This window comes from Adiantum capillus-veneris, chromosome 18, assembly GCF_014529385.1.
Source record: "Adiantum capillus-veneris isolate H3 chromosome 18, ASM1452938v2, whole genome shotgun sequence".
Classification (NCBI taxonomy): domain Eukaryota; kingdom Viridiplantae; phylum Streptophyta; class Polypodiopsida; order Polypodiales; family Pteridaceae; genus Adiantum; species Adiantum capillus-veneris.
The window spans coordinates 33,573,156-33,582,103 of NC_140948.1; positions in this window are offsets into that span (position 1 = coordinate 33,573,156).

An 8,948-nucleotide genomic window follows, 5' to 3' on the forward strand; every position below is an offset into this window, starting at 1 on the left:
ACTGGTGAAATGTCTTCAGAAGATAGAGAAGAAGGTGGATCTTCAGGGCGGCAAGAGTCACTACATCCCTGACACAATGACCATCTAAACAACCTCTAGTCATTCAACAGCAACTTCAAAGTTAGTAACAAGAGCAAGAACGGTCTAAAGGGCCAATTGCTGTCGTCAGATGTGGATGGAGATGAGGCAGCGTCACCGCCAGAAGTTAACTCTCACATCTTTAGTGATGAGAATGCCAACTCTTGCCGAGTTATGTGAAAAATTATGTGTTAAATCAGTTTTAAGGTTCTTATAATCCCTATTAGTTTAGTTCTTTGTTTTTAATATAACATAATTTACGCTAGATTTAGATTTATGTTATATTAGATTAGACTTAGGTTTATTTAGGTTTACACACACACACACACACACACACACACACACAAGAAGAAGAGAGTTTTAACGTCGTAGGAAACTATCCCAAAAGACGTTAAAGATTAGGTTAGATGTAGACTTACGTTAAATTAGATTTAGGTTTATTTTTAGTTAGATTTACGCTTATTTACGTTAGATCGAGTCCACGCAAGAATTACTTACGGTTTAGGGTTTAGAGTTAGACGAACAGTGAAAAGATCTACTGTGAAAAGATGTTAAGATGCTGTGAAGTGCTACAGCTAGAGAAGAGGCAAAGGGGTTTTGTCCACTACATGCAGTATCATGTAGACGTGGGTCTGTAGATTTCTTGTACCCACAAATATAGGTATTGACCAATAAAGATGAGATTATAACCCGGTGGTTCTGATCTCCGTGCACCTCTAGACCGAGGTGTGCGGGGATTGGACATGACTAGAGAATGTGAGGTAAAGAGAGAGAGAGAGAGAGAGAGAGAGAGAGAGAGAGAGATAAGACGAAGAATGCCAATAGAATATTAAATTTGTTGTCCAGGTTATAAGATTTTTATCCTCATTATGAGTAGTGACGAGGATGTGGGACCGTCCAACCGAAACACCTATCTCTCAACGAGGGTCTTATGTCCTTGTAATCAATGCAAGCATGCTGTGCGACGGACAAGACGTGTTTCTTTGCAACACGTTCGTGAATTTGGCGAGTTCGATCTATCTATTATAGATCGAGTTGTTGCCAATTATAACTCGTCGGACTCTGACGCTGGCCAACAAGCAGCAATCTTGCAACCCAATAGACGTGTTCGCAGGCGCTTTGGTCAAGCAACATATGTGAGGCCACAAGATGTAGCCTCTGACAGCTTGGGGGATGATCATGCAGAGCACATTCCCAACGAGGCAATGTTTGAGCCCGAGATTGATGAAATGATCGAGACGATCATGGATTCAGAATGGTTTATCTATGATGATATGAAAAGTGAAGCCGATATGCCATTGTATAATGGAGCACGTATGTCTAGATTGAAAGCACTCCTGGTTCTTCTCAACATGCAGGCAAAGTTTGGATGGAGTGACACTAGCGTCACAGCGCTTTTCAGGTGATCTATTACAATTAGTTTACTTTAATAAAACTCTAAATGTATAATGATCTGATAGATTTTTACACGACTGTATTGTATTTTTATGTTGTGTAGATTGCTTAAAGAGCACATACTACCAGCTGACAATGTGATGCCAGATTCCCAAGATGAAGCAAGAAAGATTTTGCGAAACTTGGGGATGGATTACAATTCTATCCACGCTTGTCCTAATGACTGCATTCTTTTCAGAGGGGAATACATAGACATGGAGAAGTGTCTGAAATGTGATTCCGAAAGATATCGAGTAGATCTCCACGGGACAAAAATTCCACAAAAGGTTTTGCGACATTTTCCTCTGCTTCCTCACATCAAGCATTTCTTCGAATGTAAGTCCATGGCCGCCCTAGCATCATGGCATGAGGAGAATAAATCTTCGGATGGTGTGCTACGAATTCTTGCAGATTGCGCAGCCTGGAAACATATACATGGAACATGGTCGGATTTTGCCAGGGAAGCTCGAAATTTGCGCTAAGGCCTGCTATGGATGGCGTAAATCCATTTGGTCAAAGATCAACATCTTACAGTGTATGGCCCGTTGTCATCGTCAACTACAACATTTCCCCGTGGTTGACTACGAAGAAGGGGCACCTATGGCTAAGCTTGATTGTGCCAGGGCGATATAAAGTGGGGAATATGGATGTGTATCTTCGTCCACTATTGGAAGAGCTACAACAATTGTGGCTTGGCATAGAGGTGGTGGATATGAGCCGACACACAGGACGACGGAATGCTTTGATCAGAGGCATTCTAATGTGGACCATGCATGACTATCCCGGGCTAACAGAATGCTCAGGTGATCTATTGACACTCCTCACTCAGACACTGTAAATCTTGTTTTTTCCCATAGTTGATCTATTATCATGTGTATACATGCAGGGCTTCAAACAAGCGGATACAGAGCATGTGTCACATGTGGACCTAGACTGAATGCACGTAGGGCACCCTCACTGAAGAAGCAAATCTACGAAGGTCATCAAGCGTATCTTCCAGAGAATCATGTGTTACGCGATGGCTTTTTGGGAAGAGAGCCACCAAGGATGTCTGCACAAGCATGGTTAGAGCAGAAGGAGATGTGCGATGACGGATTGCCTCCAGGGATGAAGAGACTATCTCTATGGTACGAGTTACCATACTGGCCCCGACTCATGATCAATCACTTGCTCGATCCAATGCACATATTCAAGAATGTGGGTAATCTACTATGGGACCATCTGACCGGCAAGAAAGATACTTTGGGAGCCAGAGTTGACCTTAGAAATGTGGATCGTATGGAGAAATATTGGCCGCAAACAGCGTCTGATGGATGATAAAACTCCCTAAAGCACCATGGATTTTCACAGGAGCCCAAGAACGCAAAGTAAAAGAGACCATTCGATCTTTGCGGACCCCCACTGGCGTAATGCACTCGCTCCGAACGTGTTTTACTAAAGAAGGAAAGCTTACCGGTTTGAAGTCACACGATTGGCATAAAATGTGTCAGGTACGTTCATAGTGGACTTTAATATCATTGCATAAAATGTGGACTTTAATATCATTGCTGCACATACTTTACAGTTTATTTTACCGGTTGCCATTGAGGGATGTTTGTCTCTCGACATCCGTAACACAATCTACAAACTTGCAAAGCTGGTGCAATGGATCTCACAAAAGGAGATCAACGTAGACTCCATACCATTCGCCAAACTAAATGCTGCGGAGCTTGTGTGCATGTTTGAGAAACATTTTCCTACTACCATGCTAACCATTCAGGTGCATCTTCTTGTTCACATAGTTGATGAGGTGGAAATAGCTGGCACAGTTCATTCCAGATGGATGTTCTTCTTAGAACGTTTCATGAAAACGCTTAAGGGATATGTGCGTCAAAAGGCACGTCCGGAGGGTAGCATGGCAGAAGGTTGGTTGGTATCAGAGTCCCTAGTGTACATTGGAGAGTGGCTAGACGGATTTGATAAAGCCCGGGACACGCTATGGCGAACCATAGATGATGAGCACATATCTGGGATTGTCATGTGCAATCTCGGTGTTGAGAAGAAGATGACGGAAGATCTAGAGGCTAAAATCAACCGATTTTGCATGCTTCACAATCCAGTGATGCAAAAGTGGATTTCACAATATGAGGATGCAAAGCAAGAGCGACAAAGGGCACGAATCGAGTGGAGAAGGGAAAGACGACCACCGATGCACTATCCGACGGTTCTGGAGAGCCTACCAACCTTCATGAGCTTAAGATGGTTGCACAACCAATTGAAAAGAGCACAACAATGCGGTGACGAAGTGACTGAGGAAGAGTGGGAGTACTCTCGGGGTTGCGCGACCAAGGTAAGTTTGCAATGTACGACTAGCAAGTGACTCTATTTATAAACGTTTGAACGGCCACTCATAATCTTTGTTCGTTGTAGTATAAGTCATACACAGCAGCATGGTGTAAAGGTCAACATTTTAGGGTGGAACGAATCGACAAAAAGCGTTTTACTCAAGATTGTGGAATCATGGCAAAATTTGAACAGTCTAGTCGACGACGTTCCTCTGATGCAGATCCTGTGGTGGCGGAACTCACTTACTTCGGCACGCTGCAAGAGATTTTGAGGATCGATTACAGAGGATTTTTTGTCGACTTGTTCGACGTGCAATGGTTCAAGATAATCATGGAGGGTCGCAACGCTACTGTGCGTAGAGGAGAGTCTGGTTTTCTTGAGGTGGATTCTACTAAGAAATGGACTGACCTAAGAGACACTTTCGTACAACCCGAGCATTGTGAACAAGTAAGTATGTAAATAGTTAACATCCCCCTTTTACAAGTTATGTGCTTGAAAGCTCTCATGTAAGTTATGTGGCTCTGGCAGGTAATATTTCATCCTACAAAGTCTACATCAAACTGGTGGTACGTCATAGAGGTAGCCCCTCGTAGTGCAAGGACGTATGAAGGCTACCATGTGCCAATCACAACGGCATCAATGGAGGAGATCAGAGAAGATGCTCAATCAGAAGCCGCTGCGGTGGTGCCAGACGAGCATCAAGATGCTACTACTCTATATGGGGTGCATGCAGAGGAGCTACAAAATGAAACAGAGGATATGTGTTTAAACGGAGAGCTCTATATAGATATAGGAAGTTATGCTGAGTTATGCGAGGATGAGAGAGAGATCTCTTAAAGCCACAAATATTGTATTTGAACAATTTTGCTCCATGTTGTAAAAGCTTTGGCTCTCTAAGTACCTTCCATGGTGTATAACGCTCTTTTCTACTCGCGCTCACATCTTTTGATTGAAAATTCTGAGTTTTCGACTTGCCTCTTCTATCACTCAATTCATTGCGTCATTGTATTTATATGCGTCATTACGTCATTGTATTTAATGGTCTTTGTGTCATTGTCTACTCTATTCATTCAATATTAAGTTTAAATATTCGTGTGTTTAATGCAGGTATGGATGATGAGGAGTTTCTTTCTTCTTTGTCACCGCAGCAGAGACAGTGGTACGTGGAGCGTCATCGCTCTGGCGCATCATCGCGCGTTCCTACTCCATCCGCATCTCCCTCTCTTTCGGAGCATTCGGCGCGCTCCGAAGCTTCGGCGTCGACGAGACGAGCTTCACACTTGTCTAGACACCGGCGCTCTAGTGGTGGCGGTGGCGGTTGTTGTGGGGATTCCGCCACCGATGCCTCCACACCGCCTCGTGTTCGACGAGGCTCTTTACCCTCCTCTTCTTTGCCCGCCCCCACACTAGCCACAGCATCGCCATCTACGCCAGGTTTTGCACGGCTGACTGTTTCTAGCAGCTACACACCTCTACCTACTCCGCCAGGAGCCACCCCACTCGACACTCCTCGCTTCGGGGCCCAGACGTCGGTGGAGACACCTGACGTCCGTACCCCCATCGACACGCCGCTAGAGACCCCTGCCGGGACACCCAGGTTCACGCGTCACCGGCCAGAGGGCTTGTCTTACTCCGTCGACTTCAGCGGCGGCATCATCATGGATGATGACGGCAAGAAGGTGATCTCGCACATGCGTGGTCTTTGCTCTCAGCTGTTTAGACACTACATACTAAACAAATGGAGTGAAGTACCAAGTGATTTAAAAAACAGAGTCATGAGCATACTTCATGATGAGTTTCCCGTTCCAACACGGGATAGCGGCTTCAATGAAGACCTGATGAAGATTCGAATGCGCGAATACTGCAAACACAAGCGTTCCGAAGTGCAAAAAGCAATCAAGAATGGGTGGAACAGGCCAGATTGGCTGGCCAAAGAAGATTGGAAGAATGCGAAGAAAGCAGCGCGCGAGAATCCCGACAAGTGGAAGCAACAAAAGGATGCAGCCAGAGCGCGAGTAGAGGCAGGGAGCTCGCACCACTTGGGGAGCGGTGGATGAGCATCATTTGAGGCCGATTTTGTAAGTGTTTTTGCATTGCTCTTTATGTTCGATAGTTTAGGGTTTATGAGTTTTTTAATTCTAACATAATGAAATCTTTGTATGTTTTGACAGTGGTCGATGACAGGACGTGATCCCACACCGTACGAGCGCGAGTACGCAGGCAGGAAGGGCTTAAACGCCCTGATGGACATTCTCAGCTCTCGCGGCGGCATGGTTAGTATTAGGGTTTACTCTTTTCTATTTTTTGTATTGTTTTATAAATGTCGTTATATGTTTATACTTACTGAAAGCTGTCTTATTGTCTTTTTTTTGCAGAATCCGACAGATACGCCGCTTGGACGCGATGAGACGTCTGACTAGACGACGCCAGTTTAGCCGTAGCTAGATAGCATTAGTTTAGGGTTTCTCATAGCTTATATATCATGAGACGGATTTTATACGTCTTTTTGAACCATGTATATTATTACATTTGTCACCGGAGTTCCTTTTGCCAATCAATTCTTTATGCCTATGATGTTGTACAATTGTCATTATTACATTTGCCAATCAATTCATTTTGCCTATGATGTGTACAATTGTCAATTTTGCAAACAATGCGTCTTGTGGGTGACTATTTTGGGTCTATTATCTACCCTTGCACTTTTTTTAAAAAGTGAATCAAGTACAATATGGTTGATGGGTGGCAGGGCATTCAATGCCCTGTCACCAAAAAAAAAATCTCTCGGGCGTCGCTATAACCGTCGCTATTTATGGCTCTGTAGCGTCGCTATGAGCGTCGCTATAGTTTTCTGTGTAAACGTCGCTATAACCGTCGCTATGACCGTCGCTATATAGAGACGCTCATAGCGACGCATATAGTGACGCTCTCGTAGCGACGGTTTTAGCGACGTCGGGGGTTATAAAAACCCAGTGTATTTTCGTCGCTAATAGCGTCACAAGAGCACACAACCTCTTGTAGTGTTTTGAGTTTCATTCCAATGAACTTCCTTATCATGTCAGAGGATTTTTCAAACCATCTCTGTACTCCCTTGATTCATTCTCTTATATGGTTTTGGGCATGGGAACAAGTTCCAAGGGATGGCACCTTGTATGTTTTCTATGGCCGTTGCATAAGTATGAACCATACCAATGTATCTAGTTGGGTGAGGATAAGAATCTTGGTACCTTCATCTCTCTGAGGATGCTGTGGGATGAGATCATGAATGCAAGGTAGCAACCCCTGTATAAGGGAAGTATGTGCCACTTCCCCCAACTTGCCAGCCCCGTTTTCAAGTGATTACTTGCGTCCCTTGTATTCGGCACTTTCTTATGATATTGATCATTCGTTCGCGTCCCTCCCTCTCGTGTCCCTCTTGCGTTCAGTTTTCAAGTTGCGTTCTTGTATGTGCGTTTGCTTGCCTGCAGGTCCCGTTTGCATCGTAGGTGAGCCGGTGCAGCCCTGTTTTCGCGACGCCCCGAACGAGGGCGTCACACCCTGTATAATAGGGGATGGGGGGGAAGAAGCCCTCATCACCATTGTGTTCACATCATGCAACCACCATATTAGAAAAAGTGCTTAAGGGGTAGGGAATGGTCCCTCACGGACCATTCGCGGCCGTCAAGGGTCGGGGGGAGGGGGGCCAATAGGTTGTTCTTCTTGCACGTCCATCGTCCACCTCATGCATTGTCCTCTATGCGAGTCTGTTTGCAGGCCCCACCACGTGCTCAGCTGCTAGCCAATCACCACGCCTCCACTCGTTTATTACTTGTGTTGATTTGGTGTGCGATCATTGGAGCAGACGAGCGATGATTCCGAGACCTGAGCTACCATGCAATCATTGGCAATGATGGTTGCCATTGATTGGACGAGGCAGACGATTATTCCGGGTACTGAGCTGGATGCAATACAGTGGTCCAATACTTTCATCTGTGCTTCTGAGATTACGGATGCTGAGGTGTCAAGCATCGAACAGCTCTACAAGCTAATTCTGTCTAGTAATGAGGGCGAGATGGAGGGCCATGATCTGCTGCCCTCTGACCCCCGACCTTGACAGATAGAGATAACCATGGACTTTTCCATTACCATTAGTATGCATAGGTTAGACACATCAACTAACATAGCAAGTGACCCATACTTAGACATAGAAGGTACAAATAGGTAAATGGCAAGAAATGCCACTAAGAGATATATGTAATTGAGACAATAAATCTTCTTTAGACAACTTTTGTTTAACATTTGTGAACAATCTTTTCAATAGCTTTGAAGCGTTTGTGAGCACTTCTACTAATGGGCCTCCTTGCACTAGCTAACAACTTAGAGCATGGTCACGCGAGGCTTAGTTACATGTAAGCTTGGTGGACTTCTGACAGGAGCGTAGAACGGAGATCGAGAGCAGCAGGTAGAGAGCGGGAGAGTCGGGTGCAGGCAAGAGAGAGAAACTTAGAGAGAGGCTGTGGCGATCGGGCAACGTTTTGCAACTATTCCTTTTTAGGCATAGTTAGCCTACAAAGCCGATGGACGCATCTAAAAAGCTGCCTCACGTTTGACAACTTACCGGTTGACAACTTACCGAAAACTAAGTTGCGCGTGACCATAGCCTTACCAAACCATATGGAATCCTTCAAAAAAAAATCGATGGTTAATATTCATACTGATTTTCAGAGTCCAAGATGTTTTGATGTGGTCCAAGTTGGACCAAAGTCTAGACACAATTTGAGAGCCTTCTGGTTTGAAAGTCGTGTATTCATTATCAGAGTCCAAGATGTTTTGATGTGGTCCCAACTGGACCAAAGTCTAGACACACTTTGAGAGCCTTTCAGTTTATAAGTCTTGGGTGAGCAACACAAGTCCCTTGAGGAGAGATCCTTCAAGATGCATATCTTTCTAGAGAAAATTGCCGATAGTTCCTCTAAATGAAAAGAGCCGAATAGTCTAGAGTGTTTTTGGCTTTGGCATTGGCTTTAACGTTGAGAATTGGCTTTGACATGTCTCCTGCTCTCTCTCTTGATTGTGTGCATCTCATTCTCTTTCTTACATGCAAGATAGGTTACAATACACGTCACATGTAGATA